Source organism: Lampetra fluviatilis, chromosome 70 (assembly GCF_964198595.1).
Source record: "Lampetra fluviatilis chromosome 70, kcLamFluv1.1, whole genome shotgun sequence".
Classification (NCBI taxonomy): domain Eukaryota; kingdom Metazoa; phylum Chordata; class Hyperoartia; order Petromyzontiformes; family Petromyzontidae; genus Lampetra; species Lampetra fluviatilis.
In genome coordinates this window covers 5909397-5935284 of record NC_136344.1, presented here as the reverse complement: position 1 = coordinate 5935284, position 25888 = coordinate 5909397, and the positions used below count along the sequence as shown (strand labels likewise).

Here is a 25888-nt window from a genome sequence, read left to right as displayed (position 1 = left end):
TTCAGAAGCGACCTGCCCACAACGAAGTGGCTTGTGTGGAAACGTATAGTAGCCAATAATAATCTAAACGCGTGGTGATGTTGAATCTAAATGTGGAGGTAAAAATCGGAGGGCCCGGAGAAAATTACATGCGACCACGGGGAAAGAGACAGGCGTCAGGGTCGGGATCGAACTCACGACCTCCTGTATACCAGGCGAGAGTAGTTAACATCTTGCCATCAAGGTGCCCACTCGAGTATTTTTTAAGGATGATACCAGTACAGAAGTTAACTCGGACTAAGTGTGTTTCACGACTGAAGTCCATTAAGCTAAGAGTAGCTTATTTTCAAGGACGACTGCCTGCAGACAGAATTCCACAATCGCACTCGACACCACCCATGCGCTCGCCCACCCAAGCAGCCGCGAATGTGTTTGTGTGCTGGGTAGCTCACGCACGTGTTTTTGTATTTGAATTTCCGTGTTTATGTCTGCAGCCGATCATCGATTTTTCCGGTGGCTTCGCGGGGGAAGAGGATGACAGATACTTGGGGGCTTTGGGTTTAAAATATTAGTTTGTTTTTGTTTTCCTCCAAAACCTTTTATAAGCATGGAAACAGGCTGTTAACACAGCACATACGCAGCTGAAGTTGCATCTGTTCAGCCGAGCTTTCAAGTAAATCTGAGCCTGGCTTCACAACTCTTAGTTGCAATTGAAGATACATGTATACATGTCTGCATAATACCAGGTGGGCCATCAGGGCCAGCAAGGCCTTCTCTGCTGGCCTAGAGATTGTCAGAATCAGAAAATTATATTTTATAATTGAATATATATTTTCATAAATGCTATATGTATTTTACAAAGTTCGTTCCCATTAGTCTTTTAACGTCATTTCATTGCTACTCTCTCCCTCGGTGGCGCTGCTTCCAGTGCAGCTCATAAATTTGAGCTTTTATCCAATCAGATTTTCCACCTGTGATGTCTCCGGGTGAAACATCTACCCTGAGGCCTTCAGAATTTCGAGTGAATCCCCTCTGTTGTTGAAGCAAATAGGGACACTGTTGTTGATTGTCAGTATTTAACCAGTCAGATTGAGTTTGCCATGTTGGGCATTTTCTTTGACACGCAAGAGCCTTCTGGCTTGCCTAGCCACCTACGTTTGCATTTTTAGTGGGGCGTGATCGGAGGGCCAGTTCGCTAACTGAAGTAAAACTCTTTGGTTCTTTCGGTAAAGTCACGTGGAAAGAAAATAAATTAAATACATGACTTTTGACTTTACCGTGACTACGTGACTTTACCGAAAGAACCAGAGTAATTTCTGCAGTCACGAAAGCTTCAAATCAAGTTTGAAGTAAAACTAGCTAGCTGTTAGCACATAACGTAGCATCGTTTAAGATTGATTTAAACTTTCTTTCGCGACGTTTGAGATTTTTAGATGTAGTGCTTTAGATTTTTTATTTAGATTTTACTTAGCCCTGTTTTAAACGCTGAAGGAGGAGAAGAAATCAATTTGGTGGTGGATTTACTGGCAAAGCATTTTCGAGAAGGACCTTTCAAGAAAAGCTGGAATGTGTGAGGAAGGGTCGACCAACGCCGCAGCTAGCAGCCCTGTCCCAGCCAGGGAAAGGATTTGTGCAGCACTTTCAATCGACCAACTACGAAAGGTACACCTGGCTTACAGCGTTGAAGGAACATTGCAAATGGTATTGCTGGGAATGCCTGTTTATTTTCAACCAATCGAAATGGTGTTTGGAGCCACGCTGAGTTTGCAAACCTGAATTACCTAACCAAGGCAGCAACGAGACACCAAAGTAATTTATTATTATTGCTTGCTTTAGATCGTTGCTGCTGGTGTGAATGATATTCAGATTCAGTGGTCTGGCTGTGCCTTTGAGTGCGCGGTGGCATGTGCATTTAGGCCCAGCAGCTTGGCTGGAATGTTTGGGGAAGCCTGTTGAATCCTGATTGTATTATTTGTGTTTTACGGCATTTCTGCTTGCTTGGTGGTCGTATGAGTAAATGTGACTGGTTGTTGTGAGTTTGTTCTTGTTTCTTTGGTAATGACATTGATTTGGGCTATACGATGTCTATTTGTGATGCAACATCCTGTCATACTGCGTAATAGTGGTATATCTTGGATGGTTTCGGTGACCCTGTATTTCATGTCTCTACAATTAGTGTATTTTAACTCTCATAGGTGTTGAGCCTCGTGTTAAATCACTTTATTCCACTCGATAAAGATGACTCACTGAATATGGGGTGGTTACGTCAAATGACAATAGCCTATAGCCCTAGTGTCATGGTGAGGTTATTCGAAGACGGTTTAATTGCGAGAGGATAGCACTGAAGGCCTAGGGTGTAAATTACATGGCCCACCACTGCATAATACAAAGTATTATTTTCAACACCCTTTGCTATGTTATCTGAATTTAGTTTAAATATTCCTTTCGTAACCAGATAACCAAAAGTGTGTCCATGGAGTTATAGGTGAACATTCATCTTGAAGATACTTAGGCTTCCAGACATTTCTGACTACTTGCCCTCCCATTGTGTGCCTTGGCAGCCTGTGCCAGGAATTGAGGAAGCTTTTTCACTATATCATGAATATATGAATACGTATTGACGTGCAAGTCATGTGTGACTGTATATATATGCATTCCTCTTTTTCCTCTGCTGAGGTAGATGGTGTGGATATTGATGTTTTCCTGTCTGCAGCTGACACTTCCTCTGCCACTTTGCTCTGCAGAATTGGTCTAATGGAGCAAAGGCACTCACAGCTGAGTACAAAAATACACCAGTGCGACCAGTGTCCTTACAGCACGGATCAAACTGGAAACTTGAAGCAACACCAGAGAAGACACACAGGAGAGAAACCTTTCAAGTGCACTGTGTGTGAGAAGGCATTTGCATACTTATCAGTTGTTCAAAACCACCAGAGAACACACACAGGAGAGAAACCCTTCAAGTGCACTTTGTGCAGGAAGGCATTTTCACAGTTATCACACCTTCAAAACCACCATAAAACACACATGGGTGACAAGCCATTCAAGTGCACTGTGTGCAGGAAGACATTTGCTCATTTACCAACTCTTCAGAACCACCAGAGAACTCACACAGGCGAGAAACCATTCAAATGTACTGTGTGTGAGAAGGCATTTGGACAGCCATCACATCTTCAGAGCCACCGGAGAACACATACAGGAGAGAAGCCCTTCAAGTGCACTGTGTGCGGGAAGGCATTTGCACAGTTATCACACCTTAAAAACCACCATAAAACACACGTAGGTGACAAGCCATTCAAGTGCACTGTGTGCAGGAAGACATTTGCTCATTTACCAACTCTTCAGAACCACCAGATAACTCGCACAGGTGATAAACCATTCAAGTGTATGGTATGTGAGAAGGGTTTTCAACAGTTATCACATCTAAACAGGCATCAAAAGATGCACAAGGAAATTAATCTGCAATCGGTTTGTGAAAGTCAAAGTGCTGCAATGTGCCCATCCCTCGTGAAAAAGAACCAAAAGAAAAACCCAGTTTAGACACTTTGAAAGGAATCAAGGTGAAATATAAAGAGGTGAAGGTGAAATGTGAAGTGATGGTGAAGAGCGAAGTAGTGAGGGTAAAATGTGAAGATGAAGATTCAACTCCAAAATCGGACCTTCACATTGATAGAGACAACGTAAAGCAGGAGAATTCTGACTCGGAGGCAGATCGAGACAACTCCCAGCAGTTTGTGGATGTGGAGGTGTGGGTGGACTTCGTAGACAATACAGAGTCACATGGAGTCTCAGTAGAAGTGTAAGCTTGAGACGATGAAGCTCCATTGCTTTTGTTCCAGGCCTTTGTTGTATCTTTTTCTTATATATAAAAGTCTCCGCGCGCTTGCGAGAGTTTTGGCTCTGGAACGGTGGGTTGACGTCGAAAAAAAATTGCCAGCCGGCACGCCCTAAGCCCCGCGGTGGGAATAGGCTATTCCTTTTTCACATCCGTCACCTTTTAAATAATAAAAATGAGCGGTTTTGTCAATTTTGCATTATTTATTTATCTCCACGCCCCGCCCAAGCTGCACGGGGGTTACCCCTAGCAACGCACGCGCATCATTGGTGGAGGGTGGGATTTCTCCTTCGCGTTCAGAATGCAACAAAAATACTCACAACCCTGACGGTAAATTCATGAAAGTGTCATGTCCTCTTCTCTCCCCCCCACCCTAATGTGTACGCTTACTAATATAGCTTCCGTACATGCCAATATTATAGCCCTTACATAGTATTATTGTTCATAATCAACGTTTTTGGGTTAGATCGCGTTATTTATAAATGTGTCGTAACCCTCCACCACCCGACACAGCCAATCAGCAAAAAAGTGTCACGTTGACTAAAGACAAATAGTTCACTACTTTATCCCACCAGTGTGTTGAAGCGTGAAACCACAACATTTACAATTTCTGAGTAAGACGTTTCGCTGGTAATTGCATCCAGCATCATCGGGCAATTTGCCAGAATGGTGAGGCTCTGCTCTTGCTCCCGGTCTTAAATAGAGCAGCAGCAGGGTGACGTCATCATTTAACTCATCAGGTGCAACGATTTGAGGCAGAGGGGGGGGGGGAGTTATTGTAATAATATACTAGATTAGTAATCAGGCAATTGTTACATGTGAGTTGTAGATTAGTAATCAGTTGTAATGCGTGTTATTGTAATTATATGCTACGTTAGTAATCAGTTAATTAGTATTTGTTTCCCCTATAAGGAATTGTAATATTTATTATTAAGAAATATTAAACTATCTCAACACAACGGTCGGCAGTGGCAGAACATGCTTGCCAACAGAGACACTCAATTGATTTTGATAACGTTCAAGTGTTGTGTAAAATTAATTACTTCTGGCAAAGACTAATTAGAGAATCCATTGAAATTGAGAGAAACAGAAATAACTTTAATTGCTCAGACAGCTACAGGCTTAGTGCGGCCTGGAAGCGTATTATTAAATAATACATATTACAATTCCTTATAGGGGAAACAAATACTAATTAACTGATTACTAACATAGCATATAATTACAATAACACACATTACAACTGATTACTAATCTACAACTCACATCATAACAATTGCCTGATTACTAATCTAGTATATAATAACAATAACCCCCCCCCCACTCCGCCTTAAATCGTTGCACCTGATGAGTTAAATGATGATGGCACCCTGCTGCTGCTCTATTTAAGACCGGCAGCAAGAGCAGAGCCTCACCATTCTGGCGAATTGCCCGATGATGCTGGATGCAAATACCAGCGAAACGTCGTACTCAGAAATTGTAAATGTTGTGGTTTCACGCTTCAACACCGGTGGGCTAAAGTAGTGAACTATTTGTCTTTTGTCAACGTGAAACTTTGTTGCTGACTGGCCGTGTGGGGTGGTGGAGGGTTACGACACATTTATAAATAACGCGATATAACCCAAAAATGTTGATTATGAATAATATTGGTCGCGAAAGCCTATGTGTTAAGCAGTATTATTGTTGTATATTGTAGCTCGCCCGGGGGGGATGGGGGGGGGACCGGGGTTGCGGCCCAGCCCCCAGCCTGGCAATGTCTCACCTCCTCCAGCTGCCCAATCTAGGCGAGACCGCAGCCTCTACGCGGGACTAGGCCTCACCACGGCAATGTAAAATACAATTGTATTGAATCTTTCGCTAAGAACTCAGATTTATTGTTCACTATTATTAGACAAATTAGTTATAAATTGTTATTAAGATAATCGTTGTGTGCAGATAACTGGTTCATTGTTTACTATTATGAAAGTTATAAGTTGGCAAATATTAAAATAATAATGTTTGTGTGCAGAAAACTTAATTTTACATTATTAGCTTGCTAAATATTTCCATTTTAGGTGCGTCTTTATGATACTGCGACGCTGTACTGCCAGTCTGTGCTGTGGACTGCTGCTTGCTGATTAATTAACGTCAGTGCACTGCCACTATTATCTACAATGTTAATTTTGCTTTTGCCCATTATTAGTGTATGCTAGTCTATAATATGTTGCCTGCTTATTTACCTCACTCAGTGAACTGCCAGCCTTTAATGTCGACTTTATCCTGCTTTTTCAGCTGCTGCCGCCTGTATTGCCAGCTTTTTATGTCCACTGTAGCAATGCTTATGTCATTGAGTATAATCTACACTGTAGCCTGTTTCTCATCTTACCTGTGTGTACTGCTGCTATTTTATGTACACTTATTTCAGCTTGTTTCTTCTATGCATTTCTATTGTTTCGATTGCTCACGTCCTGCTATTTACTGATACGTAGTGCTGCAATGCTGATAGCTGTGCCATCATCGCGGATTGCTGTGCACGTCGATGTGTGTGAGTCGATGTGCGTGTTTGAGTCCATATGTGTGTGCGTATACAGTGAGGGAAAAAGTATTTGATCCCCTGCTGATTTTGTATGTTTGCCCACTGACAAAGAAATGATCAGTCTATAATTTTAATGGTAGGTTTATTTGAACAGTGAGAGACAGAATAACAACAACAAAATACAGAAAAACGCATGTCAAAAATGTTATAAATTGATTTGCATTTTAATGAGGGAAATATGTATTTGACCCCTCTGCAAAACATGACTTAGTAATTGGTGGCAAAACCCTTGTTGGCAATCACAGAGGTCAGACGTTTCTTGTAGTTGGCCACCAGGTTTGCACACATCTCAGGAGGGATTTTGTCCCACTCCTCTTTGCAGATCTTCTCCAAGTCATTAAGGATTCGAGGCTGACGTTTGGAAACTCGAACCTTCAGCTCCCTCCACAGATTTTCTATGGGATTAAGGTCTGGAGACTGGCTAGGCCACTCCAGGACCTTAATGTGCTTCTTCTTGAGCCACTCCTTTGTTGCCTTGGCCGTGTGTTTTGGGTCATTGTCATGCTGGAATACCCATCCACGACCCATTTTCAATGCCCTGGCTGAGGGAAGGAGGTTCTCACCCAAGATTTGACGGTACATGGCCCCGTCCATCATCCCTTTGATGGGTTGAAGTTGTCCTGTCCCCTTAGCAGAAAAACGCCCCCAAAGTATAATGTTTCCACCTCCATGTTTGATGGTGGGGATGGTGTTCTTGGGGTCATAGGCAGCATTCCTCCTCCAAACACGGCGAGTTGAGTTGATGCCAAAGAAGCTCCATTTTGGTTTCATCTGACCACACCACTTTCACCCAGTTGTTCTCTGAATCATTCAGATTTTCATTGGCAAACTTCAGACAGGCATGTTTATGAGCTTTCTGGAGCAGGGGGACCTTGCGGGCGCTACATGATTTCAGTCCTTCACGGCGTAGTGTGTTACCAACTGTTTTCTTGGTGACTATGGTCCCAGTTGCCTTGAGACTATTGACAAGATCCTCCCGTGTAGTTCTGGGCTGATTCCTCACCGTTCTCATGATCATTGCAACTCCACGAGGCGAGATCTTGCATGGAGCCCCAGGCTGAGGGAGATTGACAGTTCTTTTGTGTTTTTTTACATTTGCGAATAATCGCACTAACTGTTGTCACCTTCTCACCAAGCTGCTTGGCGATGGTCTTGTAGCCCATTCCAGTCTTGTGTAGGTCTACAATCTTGTCCCTGACATCCTTGGAGAGCTCTTTGGTCTTGACCATGGTGGAGAGTTTGGAATCTGATTGATTGCTTGCTTCTGTGAACAGGTGTCTTTTATACAGGTAGCAAGCTGAGATTAGGAGCACTCCCTTTAAGAGTGTGCTCATAATCTCAGCTCGTTACCTGTATAAAAGACACCTGGGAGCCAGAAATCTTTCTGATTGAGAGGGGTTAAATACTTATTTCCCTCATTAAAATGCAAATCAATTTATAACATTTTTGACATGCGTTTTTCTGGATTTTGTTGTTATTCTGTCTCTCACTGTTCAAATAAACCTACCATTAAAATTATAGACTTATCATTTCTTTGTCAGTGGGCAAACGCACAAAATCAGCAGGGAATTAAATATTTTTTCTCTCACTATGTATGCTGATGCTCTGGTGATTGCTTTTCACTCAGGGGAGGAGTTGGAGGCACTGCTGCTGAACCTGGAGCTTGCCACTAAGAGGTGGGGCCTTACCATTAGCCCCACCAAAACTAAGCACCTGCCTGGGTATTTTGTACCATCGGACAATCCACCCCCACTACTCACAGTTGGTGATGCGGCAGTTGTGGAGACATTGGAGACATTTCCATACCTGGCCAGTGTGCTCATGACCGGCTCCGGTTTAACGGCAGAGGTCTCACTGCAAATCAGTCGGGCGCCATTATCTTTTCATCGGTTGCGTTATGCTGTGTGGAAGCTACCTGGTCTCTTGCTCCGCATGAAGCTCTAGGTCTTCTCGGCCACGGTAATTCCCTCCCTTTTACGCTTGCGAAACGTGCACCCCCCTAATGGAACATCTTCGCTGGTTATAAACATTTTGGCTGGCCTACTAACGATCCATCCTGGGTTTAACCATATGTGTGTGTGTGTGCGTGCGTTTAAGTTCATGTGTTTCTACGTGTGTGGGTCGATGTCTGTGTGTAAGTGCACGTGTGTGTCTGCCTTTTTCGCCCGGGCAACGCCGGGTACTTACCGCTAGTATCTAATAAGCGAGCGCCATCGCCTGCATAATTGAGGGGTTACACTTTATATACTGTCAGACAGTCCATGCCTTATCAGTGGTGGGGTTCTATCTGGGGGAAAGGTTAAATGGGCGGAGCTAGCATAAAAGCCTCTGGAACGTTCTTGAAGGTTTCTAGAGGGGCGTGGCCAGAGGCGGGACTTAACCTCGGAAAAGGGACTATAAGCAAGGGGTAGCGGAAGGTTCGGGGTCGGTGGTTGAAGATCGAAGAGGAGCTCCCCGTCGCTGTTGCCCCGCCATCTCCACCAGCCACTTGGCGGCTTGACCTCCAGTCACTCAGCCGCTTCCCAGTGTGCCGCCAGCCAGCGGTGCGCTGGAGAGCGGGGTGAGCGCCACGTGGCACGGGGCAGCGTAGTCACGCCAAGAAAGGAACGACGGCATCCGCGTAACGAGAGGAGTCGTGGCTGTGAAGAACCTTTAATAAATAAAGTTCTGCCGTGTCGGAGCCACTTATTACATATATATGCATTTTACCAAAAAATTATATTAAGTGTGATATTGTCTATTTTGAATATAGCTCGTTGTAGACTACAGTTCCCTGCATACTGACATTTGAAAACCAGATGACAAAGCGAAGTAGAAAACAATACTAGATGTTTTGATCAGATGGGCGTGAAAAGAATCCGAGCTGAGATTAGTCTTGTGAAGCCGTAGTCTATTTTTCCTCCCAGGAATTGACCCAATTCATGTAGTAGAGTGGGGACACCTTAATGGCAGGTCAAAGAGTAAATAACCCTTGCACGTGTAGTAGGTTCCAGGAGATTTGGACGACGTAGTTGGAGGCACACTTATTTATTAACCACAATGTACATAACAGGCTGATGTACAACACTCGAAGGGGTATCGGCCCCTTCACCCGTCTAACTGGGGGATCACACAACTATGTCACGCTAGCCTACTCTTAGGTCCTCCACTACAGGGCTAGGGGAGGCTAGCTAACCCAGCTCTGGTTAAGCTGGGATTACGGCACCCTGAGTCCCCAGACCGGCTCTTACAAGAGCATCGGCTCTGGGCTCTTGGGGCCACGCCACTGGCTTGCCCTGGTCGGTCCTGAGAAGGACAGCGATCCAGGGGAGTCCCAGGGCCTATATAGCCGGTCTTCTTGTTTCGCTGGTCAAGGCTGAACACTGAACCCCGAGCCCTCTGGCTCACCACCTTATATAGCAACTCCCCCACTGAGGGGTGGGGCCGTGGGGGATCCCAGCGCCGTGTTAGCCCCCCAGACTAAATGGTGCGGACGTGGATGTAAGCACCTCTCGGCGTACGGGCATAACCACGCCCAGTGTGTTTGTTTGCCCTCCGTAACACCTCTACACACGGACAAGGAGTTATCCAGGGAAATTTCTGAGAAATTTACGAGAGAAAGTTCTGGACGGGGTCTGGCATCAGCACCTCCAAAGGACAGCAGAACAGGCTGCGAAAGAGAGGACCCATAGCAAAACATAAACCCCTGCCCACCCGAGGGCAAAAAGACAAGAATGCACCTTGTTTCAACCTACCAGAGGGCAAAGTCTGAATTAACAAAGCCTGGTGTTTGGAAAATTGAAAGGTTCAAAAAGACAACCACCACATATGAATAATCTTAAACATTGTGGTACTACATGGTATTACAGGGAGGAACAATGTTCCACACTGCCCACCAGGGATTATTTAGCTGTCTGTCTGACTGTCTGTCGTGCATAAATAAATATATAATACACACAGCTCTTTGATTGGTGGAGACCTTACAAACAGCTCTTTGATTGGTGGAGACCTACTGCCGGGTACGGAGAGGGGAGGTGCCTAAGGGAGGAGGGTCAGGGGAGGGGCCTAAGTAAGGGGGGAGTCAGGTAAACAGCTCTTTGATTGGTGGAGACCTACTGCCGGGTACGGAGAGGGGAGGGGCCTAAGGAAGGGGGGAGTCAGGAGAGGGGCCTGAGGGGGGGGGGGGGGTTAAGGGGAGGGGCCTGAGGGGGGGGTCAGCGGAGGGGCCTGAGGGAGGGGGGTCAGGGGAGGGGCCTAAGGGAAAGGGGGTCAGGGGAGGGGCCTAAGGGAGGGGGGGGGGGGCGATAGTTAAGGGGGCTGTCTGCCTGGCTACCTAAAGTCAAGTTATCTTTTATACATACAGGTAGGAACAACAGGTTCCACACTGCCCACCAGGGATTATTTGTCTGTCGTGCACGAATGCGCTGTCCAACCAAGTTCCTACCTGCCCACTCCGAAGGAACGTGTTCTAATAATAGGATATATTATTACATTCCAACAGCAGGTTTTGAATATGCATCATTTGCATGTCCTTTTTCATAATCACTTATGACAGTCTGGGTTAAGCATGTGAAATTTGACAATAATAGAATTATGGAAGACCATGTTTAAGTATTGAACCACCACTGTGTTGATTGTGAGTGGGAACTCGATCTCGGCTAACTAGATTCAATAGGTCAAACCAATTAAAACATGGTTACAGAAACACCACATCTAGAGGTCAATGTTCATGAGTTGACAAACATCACACGGGGGAAATTAAGTGGGTCTGTGTTCACATACATTTTTGGATGACCTGGAGGAAGAGCGTATGATACGGGTTATGACATCAGGTGAAAGGATGTCTCCACAGCCAAAACCAGGGATGAACTAAGGCTGACCAAATGGATGCACCACATGTGCAATGGTGGGAGGAGCTTCGGCCATTAATGTGAAACCAGGTGTTATACCTTAACTACAAAAGGAAGAAACATGCAAAAAGTTCTTCATCCTGGACAGGGCCACGTGAAATAGTTGCAAAGATTCCGCAGTCGTCTACCAATTAAAACCGGTGCTTAGGTTGACAGTGGAGGAGTTACCAGCCCCTCACACCCATCCAGAGCCCCCTTTGGCCACTGTGCTGGTTACAAATGCCATGAGGGGAATGGCCAATTGAAATTGGTCCTCCCACCAAGGCATTGCTCATCAAAGTGTTATCGTCCGGCACCAAGGAGGGGAGGTAGGGGGGGGTTCATATTATTTGGTTCTTTCGGTAAAGTCACGTCGATAGAAAAATAAAAAATAAAAATAAATGAATACAAATTAAAATGATAAAATAAAAATTATAAAAAACAAAACCATTAATGTAAACTGTAGCCTGGTTCTTCATCGGAGTGAGTGTACTGGCAGTCTATAATGTTGACTGTAGCCTGGTTATTAAGTTTTGTGAGTACTGGTAGTCTATAGTGTAGACTGTAGTAATGGTTATTAAGCTGGGTGAGTGTACTGGCAGTCTATAATGTAGACTGTAGCCTGGTTCTTAACCTGAGTGAGCGTACTGGGAGTCTATAATGTAGACTTATTCTTGGTTAGTTTAACACATAGGTTTTGGCGACCAATATTAGTCATAATAAACGCTTTTGGGTTAGATCATGTTATTTCTAAATGTGTCGTAACCCTCCACCACCCGACACGGCCAATCAGCAAAAAAGTCACGTTGACAAAAGACAAATAGTTCACCACCTTAACCCACCGGTGTGTTAACGAGTGAATCCACAACATTTACAATTTTTGAGTACGACGTTTCACTGGTAATTACATCCACATCATCGGGCAATTCGCCAGAATGGTGAAGCCCTCACTTGCTCCCGGCCTTAAATCGAGCAGCAGGGTGACGTCATCATTTAACTCCTTCACGTGTGGTGATTTGAGGCGGGGGGGGGGGTATTGTAATTATATAATAGATTGGTAATCAGTCAATTGCTATGATTAGTAATGAGTTGTAGATTAGTAATTAGTTGTAATGTGTTATATTGTACTTATATTCTACGTAGTAATCGGTTAATTAATGTGTTTCCCCTATAAGGAATTGTAATATGTATTATTTAATAATACGCTTCCAGGCCGCACTAAGCCTGTAGTCAGAGCGATTAAAGTTATTTCTTTTTCTCTCAATTTCAATGGATTCTCTAATTAGTCTTTGCCAGTAATAATGTAATGTTAGGATATATCCGGGTTGCTGATGGATCACACCTCGTTACGATGATTGGCTCTACCGGTCCTGTTCCATAGCCAATGGGGGGAAGTCTAGGGGCGTGGCCCTGACGTAATGAGAACGTGATATCTGTAAGTAGAGGATTGGATCTGCAGGCTTTAGCCACAGCCAATGGGGGGACGAGTCAGGGGCGCGGTCCTGGGAACGTACGATGGAGTCTAGAAGATTCCATAGAGGTTAACCAGGATTGGTGGAAATGTACCACGTGACCCAGGTATTAAAAGGGGTGGAGACGGACAACACGTGGTCAGATCTGGAACGAACGGAGGGTGAGGCCACGCTGGAGCAGGGTCCAGGCTGCCACGTGGCCACGCGTGTCTCTTTCTCTCACGCTGACTGTCAGCAGCGTGAAGGAGTGTTGTGAACGAAAGACAAATAAAGACCGGTTTCCAGAAGTCGCTTCCACGACCTTTATTACAATAATTAGTTTTGCACAACACTTCAACGTTATCAAAATCTTCTTGGTTCTTTCGGTAAAGTCACGTAGAATGGAATGAATGACTCTGTCTTCTCGACAGACCTGTTCTTCACCTGAGGACGGTTGCTTGCATTTAGGCCGAAACGTCGTGAGAATTATTATGTTTTATTTTATTATTTCCATTCTACGTGACTTTACCGAAAGAACCAAGAAGATGAATCCCTGCAGTCACGAAAGCTTTAAATCGAAAGCTATCAAAATCAGTTGAGTGTCCTTGTTGGCAAGCATGTTCTGCCACTGCTGACAGTTGTTTGAGATAATTTATTATTTTTTTGGTGTTCTTTTAGTCTTATGCTGAAGTTACGTCCCGTCTGTCCAATATAGCATCTGCCACATAAACAATCCGATATACACCTTCTGTTGATAATTTAGGTAATTCGTCTTTAGTGCAAGATACTAGTTTTTGAATGTTGTGTACTGTACCAAATCTTATCGTAATGTTTTGCTTTTGCAAAACACGGGCTCATTTGTCAGTTACTCCTGAGATATATGGTATTTTTTTTATTGTTTTAACAATCTGATCGCTCTTCTTGGTTCTTTCGGTAAAGTTACGTAGAATAGAAATAATAAAATAATAAAAATAAAACATAATAAAATAATTCTCACGACGTTTCAGCCACAACGCAAGCAGCCGTCCTCAGGTGGAGAACAGGTCTGTCGAGAAGAAGGGTCTGAATGGCACGCCCGGGCTTGGAGCGACTATTTAAGCTGGGATGGAGGGGCGAAGAGCGTCTTGACAAAATAATTTGCATATCAAGAGGAATTTAGCATATTTATGGGAAATGCAGATATGCGATTAGTACTACTTGTGAAATGCGTAGGAGGTTTGGCGAGTGGTTTAAAGTCATTATGCCCGTGCATTATGCAGGATTAGCAGCATCAAAGGGATTGGATAGGGGTATCATTAATAAAGGGAAGGAATGTTAATAGTATGTAGCTGTAGTAACTAAACCACCACGTAAAACAACTAAAGTATAAACTACATAGTATCATCAGTATACTAAATATACTCTCCAATAAGCTGAGCTACTAACAGTAAGTAATACATTACAATTCTATGTCGCAAAAAATATAATATGCTTCCAGTTAAACTTTATTCTCTTATATCACATGAGTCTATACCGTACTATATACTGCCATAGACAAACCCAACATTAAATTATATACTGTATTGCTATAAACCATGATGAATCCCTGCAGTCACGAAAGCTTTAAATCGAAATTTGATCGCTTTCAGCAGTGTTGCTTTGCGATCGTGATTTGGCATTCAGTGCTCTGTTAGTTTGAGCATTATTGTAGCCATTCTGTCGTAGTGCTTCTTTAACATGTTTACCATCTGACACTTTTAGCCCGATGAATGATCGTCTTGATAAGAAGATTTCTGAGCTGGGTGATGATGTGAATCTGCATTCAGATAGGTATCAGTGTGCATTCGCTTTCTGTAAACGCTGTGTGTTATTTTACCATTTAGGCCATGTCCAAGCAAAATATCAACCTCCATTTCCATAGTGAACTGGATGGCCGGGTTTTGTGCATTGAGATGATTTCGAAAATCAGTACGTGTGTAATAAAGGTCGTGTCTTTATTTTACAACTCTCCTTCACGCTGCTGACAGACAGCGTTAGAGGGATAGAGAGAGAGATGCGCGGCCACGTGGCAGCCTGGACCCCGCTCCAGCGTGGACTCACCCTCCGTTCGTTTCAGATCTGACCACGTGTTGTTCGTCTCCACCCCTTTTTAATACCCGGGTCACGTGGTACCTTTCCACCAAACCTGGTTAACCTCTATGGAATCTTCTAGACTCCATCATACGTTCCCAGGACCGCGCCCCTGACTCGTCCCCCCATTGGCTGTGGCTAAAGCCAGCAGAACCAATCCTCTACTGACAGATGTCACCTTCCCATTACGTCAGGGCCACGCCCCTAGACTTTCCCCCCATTGGCTATGGGCCAGGACCGGCAGAGCCAATCATCGTAACGAGGTGTGATCCATCAGCAACCCGGATATATCCTCACATTACATCATCCCCCCCCCCCCCCCGGTGTAAAAAGTCAGCCGTCTCGGCTGGGAAAAGAGTGACAGCCTGAATCCCTTTGAATAACATCTTAGGGCGTCCATGACGCATTAACAAGGTAAGGGGGAGTAGGCGTCAACGCGCAGAGAAATTAAAACATTAAAACAACAGACATACATTAGGGCACCCCTGTAGCGTAGCAACACCAGGGTGACAGACCGCAAGGATAACAGTATTAGCGAAATGGGAGAGACTTCGACCGCGTATGCGACGCCAAACCCTCTCCTCGCCTCGCGCGTGGTTGCATCGCCGACTGTTCAGCAGGAGTTGGTTGCCGTGGAGAAGAATAATTTTTGGTTTCCGTTGTATCTGGGACAGGCCCCATTGGAGATGGAACGTCCGGGGTCTCTTCGTCCTTCAAAACCTGTGCGTCTGCGGGGGGTAGAACACAGCCCCGCTGGGGATCAATTGGCGAGGCAAGTGGCACATTCGGCATGCCAGACCCCGGCAGGTCAACAAGTGGCGATGAAGGGCCAGCACGCGGGTCAATATAGGGCTTGAGCCGCGACGAATGGACATACTAACGACGTTGGCCGTACTGGATGCGAACACTCTGGGGATTCTGAATGTCCACCAGCCTCACAGGTCCCCGCCAAGGCTTGTTAAGTTTAGGGGACTTACCCACTGGCACCTGAGGGCAATGGAGCCATGCCATATCGCCCACCAACCAAGACATGTCAGTTCGCGATCGACGCGCATACCTCTCGTTCCTTGCCTGCGTACGGGCCGTCGCACATCTGGCGGCCTCTCGCGCCTCCGTAACCCGTTTAAGCGAGTCCCGCACGTGGTCAGGCAAGGAAGGGGACGGTTGTTTCCCCGCTGCACCAAGTTGCACATCAATCATTCTCACAGCTTAACAACCCTTCATGCACTTGTCATTGCATATCAAGGAGCACCGTATGTTCAATTAGTGTAGGAAATTCATTCGTTTTATTAATTAGAGTGAAGTAATGTGCAAGTTAAATGTTTTTGCCTTTGCTAGAGCACACTGGTTAAGATTCTCCTCATCTTTTGCGGAATGCTTCTCATAATCCCCGCTAGGATCCAAATATTTTGTTCTCGGCTTTCATAAACTTTGCATTCAATTGTTAATTTCAGAAGTTACAATACGCATATCTAGCAACATACCTCAGCTAATCTGGCCGTCGTACTTAAGCCTCATTGCATAATTGTACGCTTCCGTTGGAATATCTCCCTGCATAATTCCGTTAATTGCGTTAATTCGCACATTTTCACCAAGTAATAACATTATACTGGTGATTTCAGGTTTTCCTTGGATGTATAGTTATATTCGATCAATTAAAATGATTGCATTTGCTGTCATGAACTTAGAATAATCATCTGAATGGTTTAGCTTGTAAGCATTACAACATAATGCAATAAATGCAACCATCAGTTTTCAGTCTATAGCAGACTTTATCCCGTGTGTATGTACACTGCTGTGTGTATCTACACTGCTGTGCATAGTACAATGCTGTAAACTCATTTGTGTATGTACACTCGAATAATTTTGATTATGTTGAAGTTCTGTGGCAAGATAATCTGTCGAAATTGAGAGAAATAAAAATAATGTTAACCTTTCGGATAGCTACAGGCTTAGTGCTGCTTGGAAGCGAGTCAACAAAAAATATGCCCTTTAAATACATGCCTATACAGGTCACCATTCGCCAATTGGGAATAGCTGTGAGCAGACAAAACAGGTACTATTTAAGTGCACGCAAACGGCAGAAGGTACAAAAAGCATGGGCATACACAATGTACATGCATAATGTGCATGCATAATGTACATGTAAAATGTTTATGCTTGATGTGCACGCAAAAAATGTACGTTTAATTGTATATGAATACCTCGATTGGTGATGGATACCCAATGTGCCCCCTCCGACCTTCGCTCGTGAAGGGCTCACAAGTGACGCCATCACATCTATCCCTCCATTTAAGAGACAAAACAGGATTTCTCAACATATCAGGCTGTCGCATGATGTTGCTAGTTGTAATTATTGGAGAAACGTCGTACTCAGATTGTAAATATTGTAGATTTACTCTCCAACACACCGGTATGTCAAACTATTAACGAATTGGCATGTTCTATTTGGGTGACATACCTTAATCATTGCCTGTTAAGTGATCTAACCCAAAAAAAGCTGTATAATGGATTTTGTTCGCGAGAGCCTATGTGTTAAAAATTTACACGCGCGTTTGTATATGCATTCGTGTGTACGTTCAAGTATGTTTAAATATGTATTAAAATCGTGTTAATTCGCACATTCTTGCGTGTGTTTGTGGAACGCAATCCTTGTGTACGTACACTGCCGGGTATTTACAATCGTGTGTGTGTGTACACTACTGTGCATGTCTGTATGTTCAAGTTCATTTATTAGGTATAGCCCTGTGAGCCATTCGGCTCTTGAATCGGGCGCAACCGCAACAAACAAAAAACAAAAAACATCTTAAAGTGAATATGTGACTGAGTGCAAACAGAAAATCCAAGAAAAGACAGCTAAATATTGTAGACAAAACACCGTACACCAATGCTGTGTGCAAAAATCCCAGTGGGATGCAAGTCAACAACCAACAACAACCACAAGCCAACTTAGATTAAGGCCATCAGTCTAACTCTGTACTACAACAAACAAACATGGCTAAACCAATACACTTTTCGAATTCCGCAAAATAAAGTCATGAAAGCAATGAAACAGTGATAATATGAACTGTGACGGAATTTTGACAATAAATGGCATAAACAACATGTACTACCAGAACCCTGCAGCCATAGCTGGCTGCATGAGTCACTCCACAACAGCACTGCTCTATATGTACACGCGTGTGTGTATATGTGTAATGTAGTAACTCGGCGGGAGACGACTTCACGGGTAACACACTCTTTATTTTATCAAACTCGTTCACAGGTGACTAACACCTACTTGTATCTCGGGTGACAAACACCCACTTAGTATCTCGAGTGACAAACACCCACTTAGTATCTCGGGTGACAAACACCCACTTAGCTACTTGGCGACTAACGCCCACTGAGCTACTCGGATGACCAACATCCACTTAGTACCTCGGGTGACAAACACCCACTTAGCTACTCGGCGACTAACGCCACTGAGCTACTCGGATGACCAACATCCACTTAGCTACTCGGCGACTAACGCCACTGAGCTACTCGGGACACTCCCTGCCCGGGGTATCCGTCTCGACTGTGGGTCCCCAGCCCGACCCACGGGGGCGTCGGACCCCGGGTCCCACAGCCTCGCCTCCGAGCCACACAGGGCCCCGGTCCCCACAAGGACGGCGGGACTAGGGGTCTCGGGGCACTAGGTCTTCAGCTCCGTCTTCGGGTCTTCAACTGGGTAACTCTCCCCGAGTGCTCTCGCGCGTCCCCCTTTATACCCCACCTGCGGACGTCGCTGCGAGCACCCACTTATTCGACCAATCGCTGGGCGCTGGCTACGATCCTGTTTTCCCACATCTCATCGTGCCTCCCCACCCACGCCGCGCCGCCCCGTCATCTGTCACTCCCGGCGCGCGCGTCCACACCACGCCCACAACGCGTGCCCAACCCCGCACCCCGCGCCGCCCCGTGATCCATCACTGTCACAGTCGGCGCACGTCAACACCACCACTACATCACCCCCTACCACATAGCTCGCAGCCGACCTGGCTGCTATAAAAATATACAAACCGCCCTGTGTGCCCCGTAACACAACACAACAACAAGAACAACAACTAACGTAACAACACAACACGACGCGAACACTACAATCCGCAACCATCAACCAATGCCACCGCGACAATAGAACAATATATACAAACCGGCGAGTGACAATAGCAATGTGTATGCAGAAAGGAAAATAAATGGAAAATTTTTTTTTTTTTTCTTTCGACTCGTGCAGTGTCCCCTTTTTTCCGAGCGTCCCTACAACGGGACATTACCCCGGCAGAGGGGAACACCGGGCGAGCTCGGTGTAGAGAAAAAACGTCTTCATGAAAATTGTTGAGCCCTAGCCCGAGTCCGCCTTGCCGGTCCGTCGTACGGCACCAGACGCGGTTGAACGTCCGGTGGTGCCGGCGGTTCAGGAAGACATCGGCCAGGCATCGAGGACCCGTGCGTGCCCCGGGGTTCAGGCTCCCGACGGTCAGCAGCCGTCAAGCCCGAGGCACCTGGGGGTGGGTCAGGTGGAGACACGTGAGGATCAGCCTGCGACACCTCCCTCCCCGAGTCGACGGTCACATCACACGCCCGGTCGTCACGGCACAGAACGGGGTCACACGGTGCCGCATAGGGCTTCAGTCGGGAGGGGTGCACGTACCAACGGCGTTTCCCCCATTTAATCTGTATACTCTGGGGTCGTGCAACCCGCACAATTTCCACCGGTCCCCTCCAAGGTCTCAACAACTTGGGGGACGTAGCCAACGGTGCATGTGGACAATGCAGCCAGGCCTTATCGCCTGGTTTCCAATCATGCGTATGCACCCTCCGCTCATGCAATTTCTCGTTCGCAATTTGCCGCGACCGCGAATTCAACCTCGCCGCCTCCCGCGCTTCAGTCAATTTGGCGATATTAAATTTGATGTGGTCTGCCAATTTAGATTTTGCACGTGGCTGGGAAATCCCCAGTTGGACGTCCATGGCCGGATCGGCCTCCCGCCCATACATAAGAAAAAATGGGGAAAACCCCGTCGCCGCATGAGGGGCCATTCGATAGGCCGCGAGTACCCCCGGCACCTGTAAGTCCCAATCAACCTGATCGTCGCAGACCTGTTGGCACAACATAGACGTAATCGTCCTGTTCAGACGCTCAACCATCCCGTCAGTCTGCGGGTGGTAGGGGGAAGTACGCACTTTCTTTGTACCCAACAGGTCGCACACCTCGCGCAACAAAACGCTCGAAAAATTCTTTCCTTGATCCGTCAGCAAGCGTTCGGGGGCGCCCTTGTCCAAAACATAACCCTGGACAAAGGCGTCCGCCACCGCCGCAGCCGACTGGTTGGCGAGCGGCCATGCCATAGGCCATCGGGTGAAGTATTCCACGCCAACCAGCAGGAACCTATTTCCCCTTGGTGTAGCCGGAAAGGGCCCCAAGATGTCCAACGCTACCAATTCGTTTATACGCGAAACCTGAATGGATTGCAGCGGTGGATTAGCTGCCAATGGTGGCGGTTTCCTTTTGGCGCACCCTACGCATCCCTTAAGAATATTCGCCACGTCGTTACCCATCCCCGGCCAATAATAGTCTCGCTGGATTAGGGCGAGCGTTTTGTGAAAACCCAGATGCATGAGCCGTTCATGAGCTGCCAGAACAACCCTACCCCGCATAGCAACAGGCACAACGAGCACGTGACGCCGGGACATGTTGTCCCACTTCATCAAAAGGCCCTGTCTGCACACCCAGGAACCGACCCGCGCCTCCCCTACCTCGGGAGCGCCAACTTTCCGACGTAGCGTAAGTAGGGAGCTGTCGGACATCTGGAGACGGCCCCACTCAATGAGGGGCAACGACAACAGCGAATCCCTCCCCGTGGGGGCGTCCTCTCCCGGGGTGTCAGTGGCGGCGAGCGCAACTCCCGGGGTGCCGGCGACCGGGGGTTTGCACCGCGCCGATCCCAACAAACATGTGCAGTCCGTGCACGGAGGCAACCGCGACAAGGCGTCCGCATTTGAGTGTCGCAATCCCTTGCGGTAAATCGTCGTGAATTGGTAGTCTTGAAGGACCTCCAACCATCGGGACAATTGGCCCGATGGCTGTGCCACGCGCATAGCGTATTGTAGAGCCGCATGGTCCGTACGGACCGTAAAATGACGGCCGTAAAGATACGGCCTGAATTGCTGTGTAAAAAACACAATCGCTAACAATTCACGACGAGTTACGCAATAGCGTTGTTCGGCGGGGGAAAGAACTCTACTACCGTAGGCGACCACCCGTTCAACCCCCCCGACCACCTGTGAGAGCACCCCCCCGATACCCGTGTTGCTGGCGTCTGTGTCAAGCAAAAACGGTTGTGTGAAATCGGGGTAACACAAGGGGGGAGCCTGCACCAAGGCGTCACGAAGGGAGCAGAACGCAGCCTCCTCTTCTGCCCCCCAGTGAAACCTCACACCCTTAGCCGTCAAAGCGTGCAGGGGCCTGGCTATGGTGGCAAATTGCTTGACAAAACGACGGTAATAGGAGGCGAAACCAATGAAACTGCGAACCTCCGTGACCGAGGTTGGCGTTGGCCATGAGCTGACGCAATGCGTCTTAGCAGGGTCCGTCGAGATCCCTGAACGACTCACGATATGGCCCAAATACCTGACCGATTCCCGAAGCAGGAAACATTTAGCCGGTTTAAATTTAAGCTTAGCGGAACGCATCCTGAGGAACACCGCTCTCAGTCGCTGGAGGTGCTCCTCGAAAGTCCGACTAAAGACGATGATATCGTCGAGATAAATCAAACAGGTATCCCATTGGAGGCCCGACAAAACCAATTCCATGAGTCTCTGGAACGTGGCGGGAGCGGAATGTAAGCCCATGGGCAAACGGTTGAATTCAAATAGGCCACCAGGTGTCCGGAAAGCAGTTTTAGGTTTAGACTCGTTATCGAGTGGCAATTGCCAAAATCCAGAAAGCAGATCGAGTGTGGAAAAAAACTGTGCTCCCGCCAAGGCATCCAGCGACTCATCCATCCTGGGGAGCGGATACGCATCCGCCATCGAGATTTTGTTTAAGCGGCGGAAATCGACACAAAACCGCAAGGACCCGTCCTGTTTCTTTACTAGGACAATAGGAGCACCCCACGGACTAGAAGAGGGCGAAATGATATCGGCCGCCAACATATCATTAACCGCCGATTGCACATGTTCCTTCTCGGCTGGGCTGAGCCGGAAGGGATTCTGACGAATAGGGGCCGCGTCCCCTGTAGCTATGTGGTGGCGCAACAGGTCAGTGCAGCCGATATCGTACTTATGTTTGCTGAACACGTCAGCAAACTCGAGTAGCAAACCCCTCAATGCTCCCAATTGCACCTCGGACAAGTTAGCAGAACCGGCACACAACGAGTCCAACCACTCAGTCCCCTCATCACTTGGAGGATGCGACTTGACAGTGAAATCTGCTTGAGCCACGAGCCGTTCCTCAACGGGTAGCGGCGCGGCGTGAGCCAGCACCGTTCCCTGCGCAATTACGGCTGGCCGCGACCCCGTATTCAGGACCATTACGAACGGCTCACTGTCCCCTCTCACCATGGTTTGAGCAACCGCTAAGTCGAGGCCCCTTTTGGCTCTGTTAGACGGCCCCAACAGCACCCCCTGTGCCTCCGCACCCACCTCGAGTGGCTTCCTGAACCGAAGGGGTACTAACATTTGCGATCCCGGGGGCACCCGTACAGTGTGAGTTGCCAGCGCCTGCACCGTCGCACAAACCGTGCGCATTTTGGTAGGGCTCGTCAAGAACGCAACCCGCCGACCTGACGGAAGCTCTATGCAGGCCTGATCTATAAGAATTTTGATGGGCATTTTGGACAAAAAGTCCGTACCTAGCAAACAGGGAACGGCCAGCGATGATGATACAAAAATAGGGCCCGCCAATTTGATGTCACCAATGCAAATAGTCGCCCGAATCTGGCCGATGATCCCCAGGGATCCCCCATTCGCCGCATAAAATGGCACGTCTACTGGCAGAAGGGGTCTACTTTGGACGGGAAGAATGTTATAAATAAGGTCCGAGATGATGGTGGCCGACGCACCCGTGTCAACAAGCACCCGGACCTCAACCCCGTCAATGAACCCCGTTACCACGGACGACCCGGCCGACGCAGCCACGATCCTGTGGGCCAATTCGGACCACTCGACTGCTTGCGGGCCGCGTACGGACCCCCCTCGCCGAAATGAACCCCCGGCACCCAGCCGCGAACCCCCCACCGCCAATCGGCGACCCGAATGTGCCGTGTTTGTGGACCGAACGTGTGAGGTGCCGCGACTTGCCGGGTTTTGTTGGGATGACTTGTGGCCCTGGTCGTCGTCCCGACGTGGTCCTGTGGCGCGCTGACGCGGGGCCCGGCACCCGGCTGCGACGTGACCCCGAAGGCCGCAGTTGTAGCTGACGACGGACGTCGTAGGTTTCGGTTGCTCCAGCTTGCGGGGTGAACGTGTGGGCGAACGACCTCCCGTTCTCCACTCCCCCGGACGCGATGCAGCGAAGGCCTGCTCCTGATCCGCAGCTGGCTGAGGTTCGGCGATCGTGGCGGCCAGTGCCGCGTTCCCCGCCCATTTGCAGACGACCCCCGGCTTGCGTTTGAGGACCTCGTACGCGTGAATGCTCGTGGCGATCGCCAGGGAGCAGATATCCATCTCGTCCGCCACATTGATGGGGACCCCCAACTCGTGGGCCAACGCCAGCAGCTGCTCCGTCACCATGGAGTCCTTCCCCTCCTTATCCATGCGGGGAAAAGCTGCGTCCGCCAAGGCGAGTAGTGCCGTGCGATAGGCGAGCGTCGTTTCTCCAGCCACCTTCCGCCGATCGTAGAACTGGTGGCGACACGTGGAGGGCGGCCCGAACACCTTCGCCATCAGGTGTAGTGCGGCCTGGAGCGTAGAGCGGGACGACCTTGCAGCAGATGTGAAGGCTGCAAGCGCGTCGTCGTCAAGCATCGCTGGCAACGCACGCAGGGCAGTGGTGTCGGACCACCCCGACATCTCCTGATGAGCGAGGAACCTTCGTTGGAAGGCTCCCCAGTCGCCCCCATCCGCCTTGAACGCCGACAGCGCGGGCAATCTTTGCTGGAGGACCCGATCGTCGTCGACGTCGGAGAGATTTTCCCGCGCTCCGCTGTAGTTGTGTAAAATGTCGGCTCGGTTGTCAGGCGCAAAATGGAGAGCTCCGGCGCGCGCTGATGACGCGGGCTGCGCTGAGCGGAGGTGTCCGGCCACGTGGCGTCCGTCTTTCCCGCCAATCGGTGGCGGCCCCCCAAAAACGGCGGCAACTTCCAGACTTTTGGCGCGAAGCGCCTTTTGGCGGGATTCCTCCAACGTCGCTTCCTCCACCAACCCCGCAGCCGTTTTTCCGCTCGCCGGAACGGAGATGTCGGCCAAGACAGCGGCGGCGGCGAGTAGCAACTCCGCCAACCGGGAGTGCGCGTCCTGGAGGCTGGTGTCGGAGGCAAGCGGAGCGTCGGCCATCACCGCGAAGTGCTGCATCGGCGGCAACTCCTCGTCCTCTCCTCCCGAGGTTGGTGTCCCCGGTACGCCGTCGTCGTCCCGACCTCGCTCGTGGGTACGGGTAGTCTTCCTCGTGTCCATACTTCTTGAAGACAGGTTTACTTCTGACGCCAGTTGTAATGTAGTAACTCGGCGGGAGACGACTTCACGGGTAACACACTCTTTATTTTATCAAACTCGTTCACAGGTGACTAACACCTACTTGTATCTCGGGTGACAAACACCCACTTAGTATCTCGAGTGACAAACACCCACTTAGTATCTCGGGTGACAAACACCCACTTAGCTACTTGGCGACTAACGCCCACTGAGCTACTCGGATGACCAACATCCACTTAGTACCTCGGGTGACAAACACCCACTTAGCTACTCGGCGACTAACGCCACTGAGCTACTCGGATGACCAACATCCACTTAGCTACTCGGCGACTAACGCCACTGAGCTACTCGGGACACTCCCTGCCCGGGGTATCCGTCTCGACTGTGGGTCCCCAGCCCGACCCACGGGGGCGTCGGACCCCGGGTCCCACAGCCTCGCCTCCGAGCCACACAGGGCCCCGGTCCCCACAAGGACGGCGGGACTAGGGGTCTCGGGGCACTAGGTCTTCAGCTCCGTCTTCGGGTCTTCAACTGGGTAACTCTCCCCGAGTGCTCTCGCGCGTCCCCCTTTATACCCCACCTGCGGACGTCGCTGCGAGCACCCACTTATTCGACCAATCGCTGGGCGCTGGCTACGATCCTGTTTTCCCACATCTCATCGTGCCTCCCCACCCACGCCGCGCCGCCCCGTCATCTGTCACTCCCGGCGCGCGCGTCCACACCACGCCCACAACGCGTGCCCAACCCCGCACCCCGCGCCGCCCCGTGATCCATCACTGTCACAGTCGGCGCACGTCAACACCACCACTACATATGCACTGCTCTGTTTAAGCACATTCCTGTGTGTATGTGTAGTGGTTCAACTCGGAGGCAGTAATGCTTGGAGGCACTTCTTTTATTATACTGACAATCTCCCTCCACACACCATTCAGTCGCGCTTAGGCTATACACACCCTAGCCTATACACAACAGCTTCGAGATACGTGGTTGGACGTTTTAGTGACTGGGTACTTAGGCAGTAGTCGGCTAAGGCACTTCTCGCAAAATATTCCCCAAGGAAGTGTGTATTTGCGCCGCGAATAGATACGGAGCATCGGTGTGGTGTCTGTAATTTGTGTATGCAGCGACTGCGTGGGGGAACGCGCTGCGAGAGTGGACGCCGAGCCGTGGCACAGGCGCGCGGTGAGGTCATCGCTCGCAGGTGGGGAGCGCGAGCGTGCTGCTGGAGGCTGCGTTAGCCACTTCCGTGCCCTGGTTTAGGAGGTCGCTCTCCTATCTTACAGTTACATGCTAATTTATCACTTTAACATCACTCGCCCCGACCACTTCTTTATAACCCTTGAGCTACACACATTTCAAATCTCTTAAAACATTCTGCCTCAGCAGCAGACCATGCTTTCCCACCAAATGATGGACGCTT

The 25888-nt window shown here is 48.5% G+C and overlaps 1 long non-coding RNA gene across 2 annotated transcripts; it reads left to right on the top strand.

Moving 5' to 3' along the window:
• The first annotated feature begins 1377 nt into the window (after window positions 1-1377).
• Window positions 1378-17350, top strand: LOC144952873 (uncharacterized). Of its 2 annotated transcripts, XR_013640706.1 has the most exons (4): window positions 1378-1641; window positions 2724-4144; window positions 8014-8107; window positions 15489-17350. It is a non-coding gene; the product is annotated as an uncharacterized LOC144952873 (long non-coding RNA). The 2 variants fall into 2 exon arrangements; XR_013640705.1 differs by lacking the exon at window positions 15489-17350 and having other exon boundaries at window positions 8014-10229.
• Window positions 17351-25888: the final 8538 nt, after the last annotated feature.